Source organism: Canis lupus, chromosome 1, assembly GCF_011100685.1.
Source record: "Canis lupus familiaris isolate Mischka breed German Shepherd chromosome 1, alternate assembly UU_Cfam_GSD_1.0, whole genome shotgun sequence".
NCBI lineage: Eukaryota > Metazoa > Chordata > Mammalia > Carnivora > Canidae > Canis > Canis lupus.
The window spans coordinates 115,819,575-115,844,940 of NC_049222.1; the positions used below are offsets into that span (position 1 = coordinate 115,819,575).

The 25,366-nt window shown below is 48.2% G+C and overlaps 1 protein-coding gene across 5 annotated transcripts in view; it reads right to left on the reverse strand.

Moving 5' to 3' along the window:
- Positions 1 to 25,366, reverse strand: part of SIPA1L3 (signal induced proliferation associated 1 like 3) — a 234,864-nt gene that overhangs the window by 208,579 nt on the left and 919 nt on the right. The window contains exon 1 of one of the 5 annotated variants that reach the window (XM_038529021.1): positions 11,104 to 11,259. The exons of the other annotated variants lie outside the window; for them this stretch is intronic. The gene's annotated coding sequence lies outside the window, so the exon portion shown is untranslated. Of the gene's footprint in view, positions 1 to 11,103; positions 11,260 to 25,366 lie in introns of those variants that run through there. 5 annotated transcript variants of the gene reach the window in all.

The following is a 25,366-nucleotide window of genomic DNA, read 5'->3' on the forward strand; positions in this document are numbered from 1 at the left end:
GGACGCCTGGGTGGCTCAATCGGTTAGGTGCTTGCTTGCCTTCAGCTCATCAGGTCATGATCTCCAGGTCCTGGGATCAAGCCCCCAAGTAGTAGTCTTTGTCGGGGCTCCCTGCTTAGCTGGGAGTTTGCTTCTCCCTCGCCCTCTGCCCCTCCCCCTTGCTCATGCATGCGTGTGTGTGTGTGTGCGCGCGCGCGCGCGCGCTCTCTCTCTCTCTCTCTCTGATAAGTAAATAAAATATGAAAAAAGGAAAAAAAGAACATGGCTGACCTTGACCCACTGCCTCGGTAGGCTCTCGAAGGCAGATCCTTAAAAGAAAGTGCAATCTGTAGAACAACATACCTAGAGAGTATTTTTGTAAAACAAACAACTATCAGCACACATGTCTGTAATAAAAATAGCTAATATGTGAGTGCTTATCACATGCCAGGTGCCACTCTAACTTTTACATATATTGACACAATGAATCCTTACAAGCCAAGGGGTTAAGACCATCACTGCCATTTTACAGATGGGGAAAGTGAGGCACTGAATGATTAAGGCCCAAGTCAGTACACAACAAAACTGGGGTTTGAACCCAAGCACTGTGGCCCCAGAGCCCAAGTTCTTAAATGCAATGTACTACACACACAGCAAGAAGGGCACACTTAATGTCACTGCCAGCAGGTGAGAGAGGGTCAACAGAACAAGGAATTGCCATGCTTTGCTTTACATACTGCTCTCTGGCTTGAAATGTTTACAGTCAGCAGATGGCTTCTGTAAGTTTTAAATCAATTAAAAAAAAATCGATCAATATGAAATTTCTGCCATGCAACCTAAATACAAAAAGGAGAAGTGATCAGCATCTACCCGTGCCCCCTGAGAGCTGAGCAGCAAGCAGGACCAAACTGAGAAGCTTGTTTCACCTCCCCTATGTAAAGACAGAGATGGGGGGGGGGGGTGCACCTCTCTCCTAGAGGACACTAAGTAAAGCCATATGGCTGAGTAGCATAAGGGTGAGCTCCTTGTCCATGTGGATTGCTGGAGGAGGAGATAAGAAGGGTCTGATGGCAAGGACACTTTCAGCCCAATCAGTTAGGCTCAGGAGCTCAAAGTCCAGGGGCCTATCTACACCCGATCTGGCCCTCGTGTCAAGTGATGTCTGCGTCAGCACCCAGAAGGTCCCTGTTTTCTGCCCTGTAATAAATACTGTAATAAAAGACATGTCAAGATCTAGGTTAGTGGGGATGGTGGAAGAGCCACCTATGTGGACCTCCTGATTTCATAAATGGGGGACTTCGGCATCAGTTCCTCCTGGGCACAGGCTGGGTCAGCTTCATGAATTAACAGCTGAAGCTGGGACGCCTGGGTGGCTGAGTTGTTGAGCAGGGCGTGATCCAGGGATCTGGGATTGAGTCCCACATCGGACTCCCTGCATGGAGCCTGCTTCTCCCTCTGCCTATCTCTCTGCCACTCTCTCTCTCTCTCTCTCTCTCATGAATAAAAAAAAAAAAAAAAAAAAAAAAAGCAACTAGCTGCGGCTGGAGAGAAAGGGCAGCATGGTCAGAATGCAGGTCAGCCAAAAAAAAAAAAAGAATGCAGGTCAGCCTACCCAGGTTCCAACCCAGTGTCCATTCGCTGAGTGACAAGGATCAAGTGCTTAATTTTCCCAGGCCTCAGTTTCCTCATCTGCAAAATTGGGAATAAGAGTCTACCATAAAGAAGGTTAAATGAGACGTGTGTGTAAGACTCCTCAGCCCCTGTTAAAGGGGACTAGGGACTGTCATTACTGCCATCCATCTGAACCTGCAGAACAAAGCCTGAAACCCCTGGAAAATCTCTCACCCCACTGGTCACCCACTGACCTTAGCAGCTGTCAAGCCCATGCACTTCTCTTAAGCCCCAATGCCACCACTGAGGTTGTTACCGCACCCCACTCCTCCCTCCAGGAAAGGCTGCCTCCCTCCTTGTGCCACTGCCACTCCTCCATCTAGTGTCCAAGATGATGACAGCGAGAACACTCAGAATGAAAGTCTGAACCCTCTACCAGGCTCCAACCTCGCCACCCCCCATGACACTCCAGCCACATGGGCTATACTACTGTTCGTCCACACACCTAACTCATTTCTGCCTCAGCACCTCTGCACTTGCTGTTCTTTCTGCCAGGACGCCTCTTCTCCTAGATCTCTCACAAGGCTGGCACCTTTGTACCGCCCCAGTCTCAGCTGTGTCACCCCCCCTCACCCCCAGCAAAGCTCTCCCCCGAGCTCCCCAGCTCTTCAGCCGAGCTCCCCAGCTCTTCAGCCTCCCACAGCCACCTCCACCTTCCAGGTGTGACTCTCATCACTCTGCTTTAATCACTTCGGAGCACTGTTTATCCCCACCTGAAATATCTTATTAATTTGTTTACTACTTTATCTTCTGTGTCCTTTAACATGAGCCTCCACGCCAGGAGGACAGGCGTTCTCAGGCTTAGACCCCAGCCCTCAGAATGCCTATGATGCTCACTAAATATCTGCCAAAGGAACAAGTCAGTGACTGAATTAATGAATTCGACATCATTCCACATCAAATCTTTTCCCCCCTAGAGGAGGTAAATGTGTTGTAATCTCCAGAAGAAAAGAAAGCCCTTAGGTAGCATGCAATATAATGCGTAACTGATCCCAAGGCATCCAAATGATTTCATGCGTGCTAGTGCTCTAAAGAATTTATGACCCAGACAACAGTGCCTGGGGTCAGAGCTTGCCCCTGGCCAGGCTACTAGAAGGAGAGACTCTCCAAGGAGGCAGAGCCCTTTTTTGTTCTTTTGTCTAGGAATGGAGTTTCAGATCAGAAGAAATGCAGATGCTCAGAAAAACCTCTTGCCCTAAGCATAAGGGTTTTAATCCCCTGGTGTGGAGCAAGAACTCTCTAGAGGCTGTAGGTCTGAAGATACATGGCCAGGGAGAGAGAACAAAACTGGAAATGTCAACAACAGCTTCAAGTCATCTCTTCCTGGTTACACAGGGTAACACACACACACACACACACACACACACACACACACACAGCTCCACCTGGCCGAAGGTAAGGCCTGAAGCACCTGTGCCTAAACAATGAGCTATCTGTGATGGTTCATCAGTTTATTCCTGAATCCAAGACCAGGCGTGCCAGTAGCAGAGACCAGGACACGCGGAATGAATGAGCACAAAAACAAAGAAGATCTGAATCACTGAAGGAAAAATCGCCAGCTCAGAAGCCACCAGCCCAGTTGTTCGATACTCATTCCTAATGTAAACAAAAGTTCAAAAGAGTTAATACCCTCAGGATACCTAAATAATAGATGAGAGAGGTTTCTCTCTGGAGGAATATTCCAGCTAATAAATGAAGAGAAGGGCAGAATTACAAATGTCAGAATTTTTGCAAACCCCAAGTGAAATCATGGGTCTAGGAAATGGTGATTTACAGCCATTAACTCTACAGAACATGACACAAGAGAGGCCACGGGCTTTACCCACCTGCTGATGGACAGAACACGCAGCGACAGCCAAGAGAATGTACTGCCATCCCTGCCCCCGAAACACACACAAATATGTGCATGCATGTGTGTGCGCGCACGTGTGTGTGTGTACATCTCAAACCTGAATCTGATCCAGTCTCCAAACCCAACCACCCGTTTTCAGAAAACACAGCAGGGACAGAAGGACTAGTTTGCCACCACCACAGAAATACTATCCCAGACACAGATTGTGGGAGATCTACACAACAAATTATAGGGCTTTTCTCAACAAATAAACAATACAAAAAAAGGGGAGGGAAAACTGGGGGACCCACAGATTAAATGACACTTAACAGGCATGTGAACCAAATCCCACAGTGGACCTTGATTGGAACAAATCAATTCTAAAAAGACATTTATGAGATGACCGGAAATGTTAGCACTAACTGGATTCTAGATGACGTCAAGCAATTATTGCTAGTTATTTTAATCAGGGCCATAGTATGGTCATTGTGCCCTTTAAAAAAAATCCTTCTTTTATAGATTAAAACTGAACTATTTAACTTTAAAATCATCCCGTAGGGTAAGGTAGGCTTGAACAAATAAAACCAGAGTGGTCCTGGTTAAGAAGAGTTGAAGCTATTTTTTTTTCACAAGGTATCTAGAGGCAATTAAATAGAGAGCCTGAATCTGGGAAGAAGACTCGTGTCCACTGTCACTCCCCAGGGCTAACAATCAGATGACGTCTTCCTCCTGGGACTTTGTGTCAGTCTGGGTAAAGCCAGAGTCATCACTGTGGCCCCCTGGGCCCAGCACTACCGGCCTCTCTCATCCTCACCCCCCACCTCTGCTCCCTCCCTCACTCCCCATCCTTATCTTGCCCCAAATGCTCTACCCCCAGAAACCCACATGACTCCCCCACTCCCCCCCTTTTTTTCCCCCACTCCCCTTCTTCACCTCTGCTCCAATGTCATCTGAAAACAGTCTGCCCTAACCCCACTCTCTAAAACAGCACCGCGTGTCTTCAAAAATTAATTAGGGAACACCATGTGCTACTTACTCTCATTGTGCGTAGCCTTCTTTATTGATTTTCACACCTATTATCTCTTTTGGACTCACTCTATATTCCTTCTTTCTTTATTATCTATCTTCCCTTTAACAACATAAGCTGCACGAGGGTGGAAATCTCATTTGTTTTGTTCATTACTGTCTTCCAACTCTCAGAACAGTGCCTGTACAAAACAGATGCTCACAAAATATTTGTGTAATAAATCAAAGAATCAAAAGGGGCATCATCTTGAAGCACCATCCTTGTGTCCAGCAACTCCTTTAAAAGCCAGTTTTAGGGAATACTTCAGAACTAGTAAAGCTACTGGCTGCCTAATCCAATACAAAAGGGGAGTCTCCCTGTTTAACTTAGCAGAATCGGATTTTTAGCTCAGAACAAGGCCATGTGAAATTAAGAATACATTTCCCAGACCCCTTGAAGCCATATATGGTACTGCAACTGAGTTCTCAGCAAGTCTGTTAGTAGAATATTTGTGTGCTACCCCCATTAAGTCTTTTCAGAGAGACTGAGTGCCCATCTTCATCCCTTCTTTCCTGCTTGCTAGGATGCAATGGCTGGAGCCTGAGCAGCCATCTTACATCATGAGGTGGTAGGAAAAGGATGATGGATCAAAGAGGTAGGAGCAGGGATCCCTGGGTGGCGCAGCGGTTTAGCGCCTGCCTTTGGCCCAGGGCGCAATCCTGGAGACCCGGGATCGAATCCCACGTCGGGCTTCCGGTGCATGGAGCCTGCTTCTCCCTCTGCCTGTGTCTCTGCCTCTCTCTCTCTCACTGTGTGCCTATCATAAATAAATTAAAAAAATTAAAAAAAAAAAAAAGAGGTAGGAGCAGCATGGCTCTATGGTAAGAATGCAGCCTTGGCCTGCTTATCACTGGGCTCCTTTATGTGATAGAGAAATAAACTTCTATCTCGCTTAGGCCATTGCCATTTTGTTTTATATGCAGTTTTCTATTATGTGCAGTTGAACCTAATCAAACTGATACACTAAGCTCAAAAAGCTCTACAGAGAGTGAATGGGTCCTATATCTATATAACTGTATAAAAACGCCCACAAATTGAGGACTATTCCAAAGAAGAATCACTGTGAGCTGCAGATAATACACCAAGAGCTATCGTGGAGTTGGTGAGAGGGTGAACACGGTAAAGGGAACAACCAAGGAAATGATGACATGAGAATCACAAGATTTTCAATTAGGTTAAGTAGGCTGCTGCCCCAGTAACCAGAGTACAGGTGACCCCGAAATGACATGGGTTTGAACTATGCAAGTCCGTCTATATAGTTCTAACTATAAACGCACTTTCTCTTCTTCTGATTTCTTTCAGTAATGTTTTCTTTTTTCCGGCTTTCTTTAAGAATACACTATATAATACACAGGACACACAAAACACATGTCGATCGACTGTTTATGTTATTGGCAAGGCTTCCAAGTCAACGGTATGCAATTAATTAGTAGTTAAGTTTCTGGGGAGTGAAAAGTTATACATGGATTTTCAACTACACGGGTAGATATGCGCCCCTAACCCTCACATTGTTTAAGGATCAAGTGTACATAAAGAACACCTACAAATCGGTATGAAAAAGCAGCAAAAGTGATGAGCAAGCTTCATCCAGAAGAAAAAGATATTCAGGCTTATTAGTCTTCAGAGAGGCACAACTGAAATCACAATGAGATCCCATCTCATGTGTGGTAAAAAATAAAAAAGCTTTACCAAACCAAGCCTTGGCGACAATGTTCAGAGAACAGTCTGACAATATCTGATGGAAGTCAAAGATGCTCACATCCCCCAACCCATCAATCTCATGCCTAGTACAAACCCAAAAGAAATTCTTATCGATGCATATGAGGAAATGTGGGGAACAACATTCACAGCAGCCCACGAATAGCCAAGAATCTAGAAACTTATGAACTGTTCATTGGCATGCAAATAACTGACACAAAAATGTGGTATATTCAACCAATGGAATATCACATAGCAGCAAAAACCAGTCTGGGGGCAGCCTGGGTGGCTCGGTGGTTTAGCACCGCCTTTAGCCCAGGGCCTTATCCTGGAGACCCGGAATCGAGTCCCATGTTGGGCTCCCTGCATGGAGCCTGCTTCTCCTTCTGCCTGTGTCTCTGCCTCTTTCTGTCTGTGTGTCTCTCATGAATAAATAAAATCTTTAAAAAAAAAGAAAAAAAAACAGTCCAGATCAATCTTAGAATCACAGTATCATGTGAAAAGTGCAAGTCCCACAAGACTATATACAGTACAATACCATGTGTATAAAGTTCAAAAATAAATCTTTTTTTTTTTTTAATAAATCTTTTTAAATAAAGGATAAAAAGTTCAAAATGGTGATGACCCCTGGGAGAGAAGATAGAGGATGGAACGGGACCACAACACAGGTTCACATGTTATTGCTGATGTTCTAATTCCTGGGTAGGCAACAGGCCAATGGCTGTTCGTTACAATAGAGAGGCACTTTTGCAGGAACCCAGAACACCAGTGTACCGTGCACCAAGGAGGGATTCTGATTAATCTGATGCTGTGTGCCCAAAGGCCATCTTTAAAAAATGGAATACATTTAGAAAGAGGTGCAGAAGGATGTACACCAAGTTACTGACAGATGGGGCCAATGAGGCAGGAAGTAGGAGTGGAGGGGATGAAGTAGTAGGTGGTTTCTGCTTCATGTTTTGTGCTGCTGTCACTTACATATTCATTTCCACAAGAAATGTCTCCTGTAATAAACTCAAGAAGTACAGTGCCGCGGTTCATGGACTCCAGAGCCAGACCACCAGACGCACGTCGACCGCACTACTCCCTAAGAGCAGGAGGGAGGGAGGCCAGGAGGGTGGTAATGGTGCCTGCTTCAGGGGGCCATTGTGGAGGTCCAGTGGGTTGATTCATAGTCCTCTACACAAGGTAAGCCCTTATTACTATTATCATTTTAGTCTAACTTCAAACATCTACATGGGAAGTGTGAGCTGAGCAATGATCTAGTCAAGGTCTGTAAATGATCAGTTTTAACCCCCAGATGTGCTTCCTTCCCCAACACTTGAAGCCTCTGTAGGCGGCCAGGTCTGTTGCCTATCCCAAGTACTTACTAAGCAGATGGTAAATGAGTACAAACTGCTTCACTGCTTCTTAGGCTGGCTGAACAGACTGCATCTAGATGCCTACTTGTGTGTCCATTCTCCCTTCTTCAGTACTGATCCTTCACTCAGGGTGGTGAGTGAAGCTCGGCTTTAAAAACTGTATTTCTGGGCACCTGGGTGGCTCAGCGATTCAGTGCCTGCCTTTGGTTCAGGTGGTGATCCTAGGGTCCTGGGATCGAGTCCTACATCAGGCTCCCTGTGGGGGAGCCTGCTTCTCCCTCTGCCTATGTCTCTGCCTCTCTCTCTGTGTCTCTCATGAATAAATAAATTCTTTAAAATCTTTTTTTAAGAATTAAAAAATAAAAACTGCATTTCCAAGACTTCTCTGGACAGGCGGTCAGACCATGGAGTTCTCTAGCCAAAGTACCACAAGTAGAAGTCAGCTAAAGGTATCAGGGAAGGTGGGATGCCTGGATGGCTTAACATTTGATCTTCTGCCTTTGGCTCAGGGAGTGATCCTGGAGTCCCAGGATCAAGTCCCACTTTGGGATCCCTGCAGAGAGCCTGCTTCTCCCTTTGCCTATGTCTCTGCCTCTCTCTCTCTCTCTGTCTCTCATAAATAAACAAAATCTTAAAAAAAAAAAAAAAAGACTGGCAGGAGAGCCATTCACATGAGCTTCAGTAAACTAGTTTGTCATTTTAAGGCATTATGTTTAGAGTGGCTTGTTATGCAGCAATAGAGAAGTAGAACAAACCTCAATCTAGGTATACCACTGTAAGTTTCACAGAGCCAAATATATTCTGTAATTAAAGTACCACCTGAAAAAGAAACGGGCCAATGGATCCAAGAGCCCCACAAAAACTCTCACATGCTGACAACAAAGATCCTTAAAATGAAAAAACATGAAACTTCTCTCTTATTTTGTAAAGGGTACTCATGAAGCACAACTGATCTATATTGATCTATATTGAGGGTGATGAATCTATTAATCACTTTTATAATCAAAAGGCATTTAAGGTAGACAGTTCAACATTGTGCCAACCCAGTGAGAACCCTCAGAAAATGCATCTCCTTTCTGGGCCAGAGGTGTCATTATGCTAATGCTACTTCATATTCATTTGCAAAGGCTTAGAGCTTAAGTTAACAAGGTAGCGAAGCAGGTTGGATACCTGCAATCTAATTAAAGAAGGCTATCAATAAAAATAGTAATTTGGGGGGAAAAAAACACAGAAACAAAGGGAATGCGCATCAGCAATGGCCTGGCCAAAATTATGGTACACCCACACCACTGTGTTTTACGCAGCTATTATAAAGAGCAAATGCAAGTGCTGCTTGAGAACTTGAAGCATTTCTACATGGTATTGCCATGTTAGAAATGTAAAATGCAGGAAGATGAGGGTAATACTGTCCCTTACAGTGTAACATTTCTCTCTACAGGATTACATAACCATGGGGGAAAGTATAGAAAGGTCTGTATAGTACTTGATTGTTACTATGAGTGAAGGATTGTGGGAGGATGGTGACATGGAGGTAGCACAGAGAGGAGTCCACAGTATAGGGACAGAAAAAAATTTACAAGAGGCGTGGAATTAATTCATAAATGATCACCCCCATTTAGTGAGTGCTCTCTATGCATTAGGCACAGTGCTAACTGGGTCACCTGATCTCACTTCAACTTCTCATTTCAGGCAGGAACTGTTAATTATTCCCCTTTTCCAGATAAGGAAGCAGAGGCCCAGAGAAGGTACGCACTGTGCCCAGAGCGTGGGCAGCACTGGGACCTGAGCAATGGCCTCTCAGGAGGGGCCTCAACCCAACTCCAAAACCACCGTACTTGGAGCTTGAAGGGCAGAATTAAATGCTGTGGGAGCAGCTCCTCTGACACTTTGCACATTCTTAATATAGCGGCAGGCCCAGAGGTGTAATGATGTGTGATGCAGCAGGAAGTCCATCAGCACCTCAATCCCTCCGTGTTTCATGCTGTTGGGAGAAATTCGAGAGGGCTGCTGACCTGGCTCCACCGAGCTTGGGGAAGCCCTGCCCAGCATATTTTTACAGAACCAATTGCTGACACCAGGAGCCAGAGGACCGATGAAGAGGTGTCAGCTACCACAAAGACTCTTCGAGTTCACCGTTTAATTAAAATCTGTTCAGCCCCAGAACGAGAATTATTGCCCGTTAAAGCAGGGAAGACCAATAAACTGTACCCGGCGGTTAATTCTTATTTCCAAGGCATTCCCTGACCTTACTGCAGGAACACAGAGCAGGACCTGGCGATAAAGTGGGCTTTCCATATACATGGGGATGTGTGTCTTCGATGAAGCCTGCCCCACCTGGATTAACACGCACACATCCTGCACACTCACCAAGGCCAAGGCCAAGGCCAAGGCCATCGGTTCCCTGCCACAAGAACCTAGGCTTTGGGGATGAGCCACCGGCAGGGCCAAGGCTGTACAGCCTGAAGGGGCTGAGGGACAGGAAGCTAGAGAGGGAGACCCAAGGAGGATGAAAGGGAAGGTGTGGGTATGCCATCTCCCCCATAGCTGCAGGGTTGGCGATGTTCTGACTCAAACCCCAAATGGGGACAGTTGTCCATCCTTGGACAATCACGCTCCTGATATCATAAATTCAATCATAAAATAATTTATCCCACATCTACCCCATGCCAGGAACTGGCCTACAAGGATAGAGACAGAAGTCCCTGTGCTTTGTGGAGCTTACAGCTGGGTTGGGGGTGGGGGTAGATAATCAACAGTATGTCAAGTGGTAATAAATGCTATGAAGAAAAATTAAGCACAATAAAGGACTAAGAGTCGTGGAGAAGGTGCTATTTAGTAAGGACAGAGGCCCCGCCGAAAGGGGGACATCTGAGCAGAGACCCGAAAGGGGAGGGAGTTTTGGGGATACTGGGGGAAGTGTTCTGGACAGAGGGAACAGCCAGGGCAAAGGCCCTGAGGGAGGAACAGGAGGAGGAACAGGAGGAGGCCCCAGTTGCTGGAGTACAGCCAGCAGCAGTTGAGAAGTCACAGATAAGGCCAGGGAATTTGGGGGACTGCAGGTTGGGGTGGGGACCCAAGGACAGCTGACGCTCAACACGGCTCGGGGCCCAGGCTGTGAGCACTTTATGTTCTAAGATTCACTGGAAAGATGAGTGGGTACTGCTCTTATTTGCCGTTTCATCAGATGAGGACCCGGAGGCCCAGAGAGGAAAGGGAACCAGCCCGAGATGGCACAGCTCCTGGGATGCCCGCCGGCGGGCGCAGAGGTCCGCACCCCGCAGCTCGGCAGGCACCGCCGGACTCCTTGGGGCTGGGGGGCGGTGGGGAGACCAACAGCCTCCACTTTCTTCTCACTCCCTCAACACTCCGCCCACCTTTCTTCACAGTTAGGAGCAGACAGGTAAACATCTCATGCGGGGGGCGGCGGGGGGGGAGACACGGGGGACAGAAAACAAAAAAGCCACCAGTCGAATTCCCGAAACCAAGAAACACATTATTACCTTTCTCTGCTCCACAAGTTACCAGCAAACTTAGCGCGCGTCACTCACCCCGGAGCCGGCGGGAGGGAGCCCCGAGCTCAGGGCCGGCAGGTGCCGGGCAGGTGCCGGGGCAGGTGGCCGGGGGCGCCGCGGGGCCGGCTCTCCTCCCGCAAGGGCAAGGCCACCTGCCCCAGCGCGGCGGGCGGCCGGGGGGCGCGGGGCGGGGCCTGCGGGCCGCTGCGGGCGTCTGGAATGCGGAAACGGGAACCGGCCGCGCCAGCTCCCACCGGCGGCTTCCTGCGCGGCCGCCCGCCGCCGGGGGTCCCCGCTTCCCCGCGCGGGCCCGCTCCCGCCAGCAGGCGCGCTCCGCAGGGCGCCCGTCTCGCCCACAGTCCCGCGGCGGGGAGGCAGGGGAGGAAGAAGGGGGAAAAAAGGGCTCCTTACTCACCAGACACGTGGTCTGAGGAGCCTGGATGGGCTCGGGGACAGCTCAAAGGTAACAAAGGCGGCTCGCCGGTGCGCGCCGGCCGGGAGCGGCCACCTGTTCGCCGGCCGCGCGGGGCTGCACCCGTGCCCGCCCGCAGGCTCCCGGTCCGAGGTGGGCTCCCTCCCCGGCCGGGCTCCGCCGCGCTCCCCCGCGGAGGCTGCGCAGCTTAATGATTAAGCACCGCGCCGGCCCCTCCGCCAGCCCTGGGAGCACAGCCCCGCGGCTCTGCCCGACGCAGCTAGAGCCCGAGCGCTGCCCCGGCACCCGCGCCCCGCTCAGCCCCTCGCCGCAGTGCCCCCGCCGGCCCTCGCGGCCACCCTCCTGGCGTCCCCTATGATCATTCCTATTTCGCCGGTGAGAAAGTTCAGGAACAGAGACGTCGCGGGCTGGAGGGCACACAGCAAGAAAGCGGTGGGGTGGCGAGGTAACCCCAGGAGAGCGGTTCTGGGTTTCCAGTTCTAACCGCTGCTGCACCAGGTCTAGTTTCAAGAGGAGACACGCGCCCCCCCCACCCCCACACACATACACACACTGGGCCCTAGTTGCCGCATCTGTAAAATGGGGTGAGTGTGAGAGTTAGGGAGGTCTGTAGGGTGAGGGCTTAGCCTAACTCACACAAAAAAAATGCTCAAAAACTATCAGCTTAGCGTTAGGACATGCTGCCCTCAGATTCAATCAGATTCAGCCTCTACCTTGAAAATAAGGGTTAATTGTGGTCATGGCGTTAAATCACGGGCAGCTAAACTAAAGGGGGAAAAAATTAAGATCCTTACTGCCCTTCTTTTCCGTAAAAAAAAAAAAAAAAAAAAAAAAATACCGTGGGTCCTAGAACATGGGCTTGAATTGCACAGGACCACTCATACAGTTCTTGTGTACAGTACTGTAAATGCATTTTCTCTTCTTTATGATTTTCTCAATAACATTTTCTCCAGCTTACTTTATTCTAAAAATACAGTATACGATACACATAACATACAAAATGTGAATACGTGATCCGATCCGTAAGGCTTCGGGTCAACAGTAGGCTATTAGTAGTCAAGTTTGTGGGGGGTGAGTCAAAAGTTACACACAGATTTTACTGCAAGGGGGTCGGTGCCCCTGGCCCCCAAGTTGTTCAAGGGTCAACTGTACAGTGTGTCTTAGGTGCTCACTGTAGGCCAGACACTGCAGTGTTCTCAGTGCTTTGCATACTTGAGTGCGCTGAATCCAATCAACAAACCTAGAAGCTAGGATCACTACTAGCCCCACTTTAGCTCCAGAGCCCACACTTATTCCAAGTCCCTCTGCAGTCTTGCAGGGCAGTAACTTTACACTGTGTCCATAAGCAGGAGCAACAGGCATCCACAGAAAACTTCAGTCTACAAAATGAATGGTCACTTTCAAATACTGTTGGAAGGGGAGGGCAGGCTTATTAAATGGTAACTTACTTAAGTCCCATTTGTTGGGGCACCTGGGAGGCTCAGTTAAGCATATGCCTTTGGCTCAGGTGGGGATCTCGGGGTCCTGGGATAGAACCCTGTGTTATTGTCAGGCTCTCTACTCAGTGGGGTGTCTGCCTCTCCTCCCCATGCTCCCCACCCCTACAACTCAGGCATATTCTCTCTCTCTCCCTCCTCAGATAAATAAAATCTTTAAAGAAATAAAGTCCTATTTGTTAATAGCAGAGGTCATACTTGTGAGCACTTACCACGTACCAGCGACTACAGGTAAAGACTTGACCTGTATCCTCTCCTTTCATCCACCCAACCACCTTAGGAACCAGTCCTCAGGAGGGGAAACTGAGCCTCTGCAAGGACCACCTTGAACAATTGGTCAAGAGCAGAGAGAGAAGGGAGAGCCAAGTGCTTCTGGGCAAAGCAAATGCTCTCAAACCTGCACACTGCCTCTGAGGCTGCTGCCTCATCACTTAGTTTGGATTTGCCTGGATCCTCAGACAAAATATTGGATTTCTCAACAAGACCAACATCTCCTATGGTACAGGGACTGAGTATACCTTCTCGAAGGTGGACATGAGTAGAGAACAAAAGCAATGTCCTGAGTCAGGTAATTATAAAACAAAGTAAATACACTGACATGAAAATGTATGGGTATCAGGCTTCCACTTTTGTTTTACTGACTTCTGCAGCAGATCCACTCATTTGCCTACCAATTCCGAGCCCCTCTCCAAGTCCTTTCCTAAATAGGACTCCAGTGTTATTCCTCTAGCCACTCTCGTCCCACCAGTCATGTGCTTCAGGTAAGGATGCCTCCAGCCTCTGCCCTGAGAGTAAATCCTAATCAGCTTTTACCTATGATTTACCCAGACATGGTCACATGCCACAACGCTGGCCAATGAAATCTGAGGGAAATGTGAGAGGCGGTGTGTCTAGGCGAGGTTTCCTCACTTGTTAGAGATAAATGGTGAGTAATAGATAGATGCTGTCTTTCTGCTGCAAGATATAACCTTATCAGGGTGTGACCACTGGAGCTGTGGCAATCGTCTTGTGGCCATGAGGAGAGTCCGAGGACACAGGAGACAAACCAAGGATGGCGGAGTGGCACAACACCAAGGGCTTGCTTACAGGCATTGCGGAAGTGCTTAATCAGTCAGTCCTGGTACTGCCAATCTACAGGCTTCTTTGTCATGTGAGATCATAAATCTGACTTCAGGCCAATATTATCTGGGTTTCCTATTCCAGTAGATCAGTAATTCTCAAAATGTGCTCTCGGGTCCAGGAGCACTAGTAGCACTTGGGTAACTTGTTAAAAATGAAGATTCTCAAGCCAGACCTACTGAATTAGAAACTCAGGGTGGGGTCTGGCAATCTGTGTTTTAACAAGCATTCAGGGGATTCTGAGGTCTGCTCAGGTTTGAGAACCACTGCAGAAACACACAGTGATTAAGAGCTTGAGTAAGGGTGTCTGGGTGGCTCAGTTGGTTAAGCAGCTGCCTTCGGCTCAGGTCAATCCCGGGGGGTCCTGGGATCAAGTCCCACATCAGGCTCCCCGCTCAGCAGGATTCTGCTTCTCCCTCTGCCCTTCCCCTCTGTTTGTGATCTCTCTCTCTCTCAAGTAAATAAAATCTTAAAAAAAAGTTCGGAGTGAGGCCTCTGGAGTCATACTCCCTGAGTCCAAATCTGGCCACTACATTTGCCAGCTTGTGTGACTTTGGGCAAGTCATTTAATTGCCTCACCTGCAAAAAGGGAAATAATAAGAGTACTTACCTTACAGGGTTGTTGGGAGGCTTGGATGAGTCACTTTGTGGGAAGCGCCTAGCACAGTGCCTAGCATAAGGTAGATGTTATATAAATGATCTATTTGCTGCTGTTGCTACTACTATTGTTTGCAACCAAAGACATACAACTGACACAACTTCCTGACCAAGCTCCTCCAAAGCTGGATCCAGAACTCCTTTACCTCTATTTTACACCCAGAACCCAGCCTAGTGCCTTGGGCTTCTAGAGACATGATACTGGTCAGTGCAGGGGTGTGACACACACAAGGGGTTGATGGCCTTTATCCGTCTCTCCTCGGACCTCCTCCCATAGCCTGAGCCTCTGGGATCCCAGGAGATACCCCGCGGACACTCCACGCTGGGCACCCTGCCAGCTCCTCTGCCCAGTTACTGATCCAGAAGGCCCAGAAGTTCTGCTGGGCCCCAGAGAGCACCCCCACCATGTGAGTCATGCCAAGCCTCCGGCAAGAGTCCAGGAGTGCCCTTCCCTCTGGGAGCTAGCTGTGATTTCAAAACTAGTAGCACCAAGATGCAGAAAGCCGAAGAATGACTAACGCCACCCCCAGGGAAGGTCCCTGCAGGAAGAGGCTGCCTCTTGCTGGGCTTACCAGCAAGACTGGGTATGGGGCTATGGGTGGGGCAGGGGTTCTGTACTCACTGCAGTCACTGAAAGAGCAATGTGGGATGCAGAAAGGGCGAGGAGGTCCTAACTTCTGACCCCTTAACCCCCGCAGCAAGAAAGCATTGGTCCGGTCTGTTGGGCTCTGCGGAGGAAGCTATTGGCTGAACCTCAGAAAACTGCTAATATTCAAAAACTGTTAACCTGCAAAAAGGTAATTTCATATGGCTCAACTTAATACAAGCCAGAAAATTCACTCAGTGCAGCATCAAGAAGTTGCTCGCCAGCAAGCTGGAATGGTGGTGGCCTCTGCGCAAGGGAGGTGAGTGCCTTATTTTTGGTCCTTTGGTTCCATGCATGTTTTCACAATTTAATGAAACAATAAACCAATCAACTCTGCAAAACTTCCCATCTCAAAGAAAAGTTTGATCCTAAGAGGTCAGTAGGGCTGTCACTTCTGTGCCCTCATCCCCTGCTCCAGCCACAAGGGCCTCCTTGTGAGGTCCTCAATCCTCACAAGGCCCCTGTCCCCCAGGCCTTTACACTGGCTGCTGCCTCTGCCTAGACACCCTCACTGCTCACACTGCCTCCCCTTCTTCAGACCACCCTGTCTGAAACTTCAGCCTCCCCTTCCCCCCAATACTTCAGATCCCCTTTCCCTGTTTGGTTTCCTCGGCTTAGTGTTTTTTACCATGTGACACAGCACACATCTTCCTTACTTGTTTACTGTCTGGATCCCTGCCCAAAAGAGAGCCCCAGGAGGGGAGAAGCTTCTCTGTCTTGTTCCCTGCTGTCTCTCTGGTGCCTGGAAGAGTGCTCGGCTCCGTGAATACCCACTGAATGGCTAAGCTGAGTAAAGCAGATGCAGAGCCACTATTTAGGGTGCGCTACCCTCAGACCCCACAGTGCAGGTCTATGCCAGAAACATGGGGGAATCAAGCTAAGCTTGGGACAGTGTTCCTAACATTTTCTCCACCCTGGACTCACCTCAGGGCCTCTGAAAAAAGGAAGACAGAACTGAAGAGGGTGAGGGGGGCTGAAGTCTGAGGAAGCCAGAGGGGCTGAGGGAGTTCTGCGTTCCTGCCCACAAACGAAGAGTGTGGTGTAGACACAGGGCATTGGAAAGAGGAACTTATCATGACAGGGAAAAAACACCGGCCTCTATCTAGCAGGATCAGACCAGAGCTCCTGCTCCCGCCAGCCATCTCTACCTCCCTGGCTGGCAGACGATAAGCAGAGACCCCAAATGAGGGGGGTCCTCTTTTCCTGCCGTTTCCACAACAGGGATTTCTGTCCCCCATTCACTGTTGAGGGATAGTTCCCAAAAGAACAAATGCAATGGGAGCCTCCACACGTGTGTAGGGGTGCATATATGTGGTAAAGGAGTTTTAACTGCTGGCTTGACCAGGAACAGCATCAGGTCCGAGGCACCACCCTCTGTCTGTCTGTCACAGGCTGCATCTTGCCCCTCCTGTTGTCAAAAGTCAGAACTGAGGGACACATGGATGGCTTGGTGGTTGAGCATTTGCCTTTGGCTCAGGGCATGATCCCAGGGTCCTGGGATCGAGTCTTGCATTGGGCTCCCCGCAGGGAGCCTGCTTCTTTCTCTGCCTCTCTCTCTCTCTCTCTCTCTCTTTCTGGGTCTCTCATGAATAAATAAATAAAATCTTTTTTTTTAAGATTTTATTTATTTATTCATGAGAGATACACACACAGAGAGAAAGAGAGAGAGAGACAGAGACAGAGACAGAGACATAGGCAGAGGGAGAAGCAGGCTCCACACAGAGAGCCCAATGTGGGACTCGATCCCGGGTCTCCAGGATCACGACCTAGGCTGAAGGCGGCACTAAAACGCTGAGCCACCGGCGTTGCCCCAATAAATAAAATCTTAAAAAAAAAAAAAAAAAAGGCAGACCTGAAAGGGGGCACCTTCCCTGCCTCCTGCTGCAGTGCTAGAGGCAAACCTAATGCTGGCTTCTGGTTCTGTGTGGGGCCTTAACAGACCCATCAAAGGAAGGATCTGTGCTCTGCTGTCCTGAGGGGAGGCCGGGGGAGGAGCGGAGGCCTCCTGTTGAAACCCGTCTTTGGAAAAAATGTGGGCGGCGCCCCGCAGTCAGGTGCCCGAGGGAAGCGGATCTCGGGAAGTGGGACCTCTGAGAGCGGCTCCGAGGGCCAGTGCCACCACCACCAGTGCCCCGAGCAGGGGGGGAGCATGGGGCTGCTGGAACCTTTCCCAATGTCCTCATTGCTCCCGGGCACTGCTTTTCCAAAGGGGTTTCCAAGGCCCCCAGACAAGTATTGACTCCCAGAACGTAAATGACAACAACAAAACAAAACAAAACAAAACAAAACAAAACAAAAACCCTGTTTTTGTTACACAAGATAACTGGGCAGAACCAGGAAGCTCCCCCATACCTACACTTGAGCTCAAAATACACAAATTTCGAGGGAAATTTGTTGTGCTTGTTTCTAACTTTTCATGGTGAGACATTTCAAACTCAGAAAGGTTAAAAAAAAAAAAAAAAAAAAGACTATAATAATCCCCCATCCGCCAGCTTCAACAGTTGCCAGCTCAGGGCCAATCTTACTTCATCTTTATTCACCCATACACACTGTCCCTTCACTCCCAGCCCGTCCATATTATTTTGAAGCAAATCCTGGACACCTTTACAGTTCACAAGTATTTCAGAACATAGGTCTCAAAGATAAGGACTTTTGTCTTAAGCAGAACCACAGTATTGTTATGGCACCTAAAAAATAAGAACTCTTTAATAATATCAAATAACCAGTTAGTTTTTGTTAAAGAAATGGGGAGTGCACGTTCCAGAATCCTAGAAAAATTTCATGCCCAGAGTGTTGATCAAGCCTCCAGTCCCATAGGAGCCTGAGACCTGACACAGGGCTATCCCAGAACAGGAAGACAGAGTCCGCACGTGGAGCAGAGAGGCTGGAACTGGTCAGTCTGGTCCTGCCTACCCACCCCATTCATCCATCTGTCCTTCCACAAGGGACTGCAGAGTGAGTGTTAAGAGCCTGGACTCTGGATCCAGTGGTTTGGGTTTGAATCTTGGCTTGGACTCTAGGCAGCTTTAAGACCTGCACCTCTCAGGACCTGTTTCCTTACATGGGAAAGGGGAAGAATAACAGTACCCATGGAGTCATGATGAGGATTAAATGAGAAATTACATAAAATTACATGAAAAGCAGCATGTTTATACGCAGTAAAAGCTCGGTGAAGGCTGGCTAGTTGTCATTAGGTCAGGCAAGAGACACTTTATTGAGCATCTTTTACAAACCAGGCACTGTCAAGCAGCAGGAGAAGACAGTGGTGAAGAGGTTAAAACCCTCCTGAGTCACCAAATGGGGACAGGGACTGGTACCAGGCCACTACCTGGGGACATGAGCAAACTGAGAAGCTCCAGTACCTGCCTTGTTTGGGTAGGAGGCCCAGATTAATCCTGCCCCTGAGATGGGGAACCCTGAATCCTGGGGACAGTAATTAGAAGTCTAGAACAATGATTCTCACAGATGAAAGAGGAAAGCACTGTGGCATCCCTCCCTCCCCTCTCCCCCATCAAGCAATACCTCTTTGGATCAGGGCAAAGGCCAGGGTAAGTGCCCCTGTGGCTGGGCTCCCTGGGATATGCCACCAGGCTCCCACAGAGGGCCACAGCCTCGAGGGACAAGAGTCAGTGGCAGAAAGAGAAAAGAGGCTTCATTCCCAAAGAGTAGTTTATTTTATTTTATTTAAGATGTTATTTATTTAAGAGAGAGAGGAGAGAGAGAACATGGGTGGGACGGGGGGAAGAGAAGCAGGCTCTCTCCAAGAGAAAGCCAAGAGCCCAATATGGGGCTCAACCCCACAACCCCAAGATCATGCCCTGAGCCAAAGGCGGACGCTTAACCACTGAACACCCCCGTAGGCACCCCCAAAGAAGCAGTGCATTAGGATGGGCTTTCAATAGGCTGGGGTCCTTTTCTTGCCTCCCTCACTGTCCCAGGCCACACTCCTCCTCAGGCCCCAAAGTCCCCTCTTTCCTGTTTCCACCAAACCTAGAGCTTAAAGTGAAGAGAGACAGTCACTCAGGTCTACCCCAGCAACAACAAAGACTCGAGGATCGATGCTGACAAACTCTGTGAATCCATTTTATAGGATGAATCCTTCCTGTAGTTTTTACTGCCCCAAACTCAGAGCCCATTCCCCTCAAACACTAATATAGCAGATACGACACAGATTTAAGAGTCTGGTCTCCAGACCGGAGTTCAAATTCTGCCTCCGCCACTTCCTAACCTCAAGCGAGGGGCCTCATGTTGCCAGACCTCAGCTTCCTCATGCATACGACAGGGAGAGTCACGGTCCCTGCCACCTCAGAATGTGTGTCACACCTGTCAAGCACTAAGCACAGTGCCAGGCCCAGAAGGCACCTTTGATGGAGGACAGCTGTGAGGTTAGCTATACCCACCTCTGGTTAAATATGCTTTTCATCCAGCACCAGCCTTTATTCACCAAGATAAAACGCATCTTCGGTCTAGCACCGTGAACTACCACCCTTGATTTACAGGTGAGTCTCGTGCCCTCTGCTCACACTGTCTAAGACGTGCAGCTACGAGCACGTGAAACATGCCTGGCGCAAACAGAGATGTGCTGAAGGCGTAAGACATGCACTGCATTTTCAAGACTTTTTTTTTTTTTTTTAAAGATTTTATTTATTTATTCATAGAGATGCAGGGAGAGAAAGAGAGGCAGAGACACAGGCAGAGGGAGAAGCAGGCTCCATGCAGAGAGCCTGACGTGGGACTCAATCCAGGGTCTCCAGGATCACGCCCTGGGCTGCAGGCGGCGCTAAACCGCTGTGCCACCGGGGCTGCCCGCATTTTGAAGACTTAACATGAAAAAAAAAAAACTAAAACATATCAATAATTTTTCCACTGATGACATGTGAAATGATAATGTTTTAGACCACATGAAATACATTATTAAAACTTATTTCTTACACTTCGTGTTCTTTTAAATGTTGCCCTTACAAAATTTCAAGTTCTGTGTATGGTCCATCCACATCAGTGGCTCATGTTATACTTCTAATGGACAATACTGCTGCAAACCCTTGAAAGCCAGTGTCTTCTCATCCGACTTCATACTGTCAGTGCCTGGCATGCAGGCTAGGTAGACAAAAAAGGTTTCCTAGATGGCTGGATAAAAGAGGCTCTCCACACTTCTCCTGGTCTGAAAAGGGCCCGCTACTGTCTTCACACCTCGCCAGGCCTGCCCTTCATTCATGCAACCCATAAGGCCCAGGCTTTAGCAAATCGAAATGGACAGAGTCACAGTGGCAAGAGCAGGGTACTGGGGCCCCTGCAGGACCTGGTAGCTCTGCAGTTGCTAGACAGTATTTTGATACACTGACACTCAAAAATGTAGGCCTGGTGCTTGGAAACACTCTCTCCCCTGCCAGCCCAAGTCCTCCTTTTCAGAGCTCACCCAGATGGGACACTCACCTTATCCACTCTCCATGCCTCAGGCGGGAAACCTTGTTTTTTTGAGGACAGGCTCTGCTAAAAGGCCTTCAATTCTGAAACCAACCCCACACCCCACCAGAAACTGACCCCTGTGAATCCATCAGTGGAGACGATGCCACAACATCCCCAGACCACTCGTGCTGCCACATGGAGGTACTAAACACAGCCTGCAGCGCTCTGTATGGCAGGCAACTGGGCAGGAAATGCTGCATCCACTCCGTAAACTCGCCTGGGCCTCATGAGGATGGCCAAGGACGAGGGGCACTTTGGCGTGTGGGCAGAGTCTGAGGTCTGGGATCGGCTCCTCGTTTGTCAACTGAGTCCCATACACTTATCTACTTCATGGGAGTCTTGTGAGGAATTCACTAGGGAAAAGTGTGGAATGCTTAGGAAGGCGACTAGTACAGAGTAAGCACTGAGAAATGTTAGATGCTATTATTATCATTATCGTTACTTCACAGAAATTAAAGCAGTGTGAACTCGAAAAATGGGATTTCGCCTTTCTCCAGCCACAATGATCCTGTTTTGTAGCCAACTCACTCCCACCGCCAGGCCTTTGTATTGGCTGTTCCTGCTGCCTGGAATGTTCTTCCCCCAGCTCTTGGCACAGCTGGTACCTCTTGCTCATGCAGGTTGTACCATCCGAGTTACAGTAACCAGCCCTTCCCCGCCCACCAGCCTGCCCCATCAGCCACTCCATCCCCTCACCCTGTTATTTCCTCTATGATACTTAAACCATCTAAAATTACCTGGTCTATCACGGGTCTCCCCAGCTAGAACGTAAACCCTAGGACAATGAGGATCTTCCTGTCTTGTTCACTGTCCAAGCTCCTTTAGCCTCTATGCTCTACTGCCTACATACTAGATTGCTTACTGGATGTGTCTTTGCAAAGCTAAAAGAAATCCCAGAAACAACCTAAATGTCCAGCGACAGCGGAAAGGTGCACTAAAACGTGGTCTCTTCATACTGAAGAATGTGGGTCTAGCTGTTAAGGAGAATGAGTCAGGGGCACCCAGCTGGCTCCGTTGGTAGAGTGTACGACTGTTGATCTCGGGCTTCTAAATTCGAGCCCCACGATAGGCACAGAGATGACTTAAAAATAAAATCTTTTTTTTTTTAAGATTTATTTATTTATGATAGACACAGGGAGAGTGAGAGAGAGAGTGAGAGAGAGAGAGAGAGAGAGAGAGAGGCAGAGACACAGGAGGAGGGAGAAGCAGGCTCCACGCCGGGAGCCCGATGTGGGACTCGATCCCGGGACTCCAGGATCGCGCCCTGGGCCAAAGACAGGCGCTAAACCACTGAGCCACCCAGGGATCCCCTAAAAATAAAATCTTTAGAAAAAAATGAGTCAGATCTGTATGCAATGACTTGAAGGAATATGCCCCCTTATTAATTGAAAAAATCAAGTCACAAATATGTGTGTCTTGATCCCCTTTTGCGGGAGTGGTGAGGCAGAAAGAAGAAAACAATCAATAGATGCATACACAGATCCTTACAAGCACAGAAAAAGGCAAGGGAGAGCGCATCTACCAAACTTGCCAAGGGCAGAAAGCATATACGTTGTGTTCACTACTGTATCTCCAATCCTGACAGCAGATACTTAATAAATACTCCCTGCCTGAGTAAATGATTACTTTCCAGGGAGGGGATTTTATTTTATCTTATTTTTTTAAGATTGTATTTATTTATTCATGAGAGACACACAGAGAGGCAGAGACACAGGCAGAGGGAAGCAGGCTCCATGCAGGAAGCCCAATGTGGAACTCAATCCTGGGACCCCAGGATCACGCCCTGGGCCAAAGGCAGGCACCAAATCGCTGAGCCACCCAGGGATCCCTGGGGAGGGGATTTTAGAGTGGAGGGCGGTACCTACTATTTTCCTTACTTCTCTGTGTTGTTTGAAATGTTACAAGGAGCGTGCATAACCTTTTTAAAGCCAAATCCAACCCATTCTCACACACACAAATCAAGTCCATGACCAGAGCCCTCCTGAGCAACGGGAGCAGTAACAGTCTTAAAGAAAGCACAGACGCATGAATTGGGCCAGTAGCCTCTCATTCTAAAAGCTAGAAACAGACGCTTTGAAGGAGATGATGGCTTAATTCTCTTATTAAAACATAAATACATTTAATTTAGATTTTGCGAGTTAAACCCATAACAAGGTTAAGCTATTACCATAACTAGCATCATTTTTTTAAATCTAAGTTTGAAATCTATCAGCTAAATAGGTTTTACAGGGGGGAAAAAAGGCGCCAATTACTGCACATTCTAAATTCCATTTTTGATTTACCACCTGACAACTGCAATGTCTGAAAAACAGGCTCACATTTAACTCTTAGACCATTCCACACAGACTGCTAAAAAGCCATGTGCTGTTGTCACTAACAACGAAGACCAAGATTTCTTTAAAAGTCACTGCTTTATATCCTCGGATTAAAAAAAAATAGGTAAATTTGGTGGCCATCACAAATGTTACTCAGATCACGGGTTCCCATCATCAAATGAAATCACAATGACAGGTTTCTGCCAACAGACTTAAACCTACACAGGGATATAATAAATTCCCTTCCCAGCCTCTTCAACGGCATGTGCGCTGCCTCCCCAAATGCCCGGGATGGCTGCCTTCCCATACAGAATATTCTAACTCACTGACAGAGTATAACTTTTGAGAAAGAAATTAATGACTCGCCCAAAACGTGGGGGGGAGAGGAGGGATGGGCCCCCTGGAAATCAAATCTTTATGCCACAGCTGGGGCCACCATAATCAGGCCAAGTCCATATTGTCTTCTCCACCCCTTACTAATGTTTTACATGCATTAATCCTTGATGATCTAAAAGAAACATCTCAACCTCGTCGGGAAAGACCATCTCCAGTCCCCAAAATGGGCTTTGGGTGTCCACAAGATGGGAGACCATGATGGGCCAATGAATATGTCGTTTCTATGAAATGGCAGCGCCATCCTTCTTGCCAATCAGCTAGACCTGGGAAGGCTGGGGGAAAAGAGTGACTCCCAAGTTTCTGGCTTGGGCAACTAGGTCACTGTTGGCCCATTTGCGGAGATGGTTGTGACTACTGGGTCTGAGAAGAGAAGTTTCGGTTGAACATGCTGAGTTCATGGTGCCCAGGGGACAGTTATCAGGGGACATCAAGGAAGCAGAGGCTCCGCATCTAGAGCTGGAACTCAGGGGGCTAATATAGCCTTGAGACAGAGTCACATACTTGCAGCCCTGGGGTGATACATAAAGAACTGGGGTGAACGTGCTGGCTTGGGGGGAGGAGTGTGGGAGAGGTGAGCAGAGGGGGGCTGACAGCAGGCCAGTGCCATCTCTCCTCCGGCTCTTATACTATGAATGTTCCACAATTCAATCTTTGGTGAATAAAAATTAGGGGGGAGGGCACTAATCTCATTCCTGCTCTGCTCTGTAAATAAACAAAAGCAGCCAAGACCTATTAAGAGAAACAAGATATGTTTATTAAGTGCTTACTATGCACCCTGCCCTGTGCTAAACGCTAAACATGAATTATCTCCTGGAATCATCAAAACAACCCTGGCACAAAATCCTGTGACTACCATTTCACAGATGGGACACTGAGGCTGGGAGTGAACGTGTGGGGGAGCTCAGGGCTGTCATGTCACAGCCCACAGTGAGACAGTCTCTAGGCCAGATGGAGAACACTGAAGAACAATTATAATACATGAGAGCTGCTACTTAGTAAGAGATGGCTCTGGACTAGGAATACAATCTCAGCAAATGCTTACAACCCTATGAGACTGATGCTGTCATCCCATTTTACAAATGAGGAACCTGAGGCTGCAGGAGAGGAAATCAACTAGATGGGAGGTCTCCCCAGGAGGCCTGACGGAGACTACAGTCAGAGCCCCACCCTCAGAGGGTCTCTGGGACGCAGGGAAAATGCTGAATAAATGATAACATTTATTGAATGCCGACTATGCGCCAACTGCTGTTCTAAGCACTTTACACACAATGTTCTCACCGCATCCTCAAAACAACTCCATGAGGTGGCTGCTATCAAAACCCCCATTTTACAGACAGGGAAACCGAGCCAGCGAGAGGTGAAGTCAGCTGCCCAAGGTCACACGGCTGATAAATGGCAGAGCCTAAATTTGAATTTGGGTCTCTTCCTTCCAAACCAAAGCTCACAAAATAATTTCAGTTAACAGCAGCCATCCTGCACTGAGTGCTAAGTATGGACTTGGCCCCATACACGCACACCCTCAACTAATCCTATGCTACAGATAATACCTTCACCCTATTTCTTGGGAGCCAACAATAGCGCAAACATGTAGTAAATGCCTTCCATGTGCCAAATGCTTTATTCGCCATATCTCAACATCTCAATAGAATGCCCAGCAAAAGGCACTCTTCCTTCCGTTTTATCTAAGGGAGAACTGAGGTTCGGTGCGGTTTCCCTAGATGGC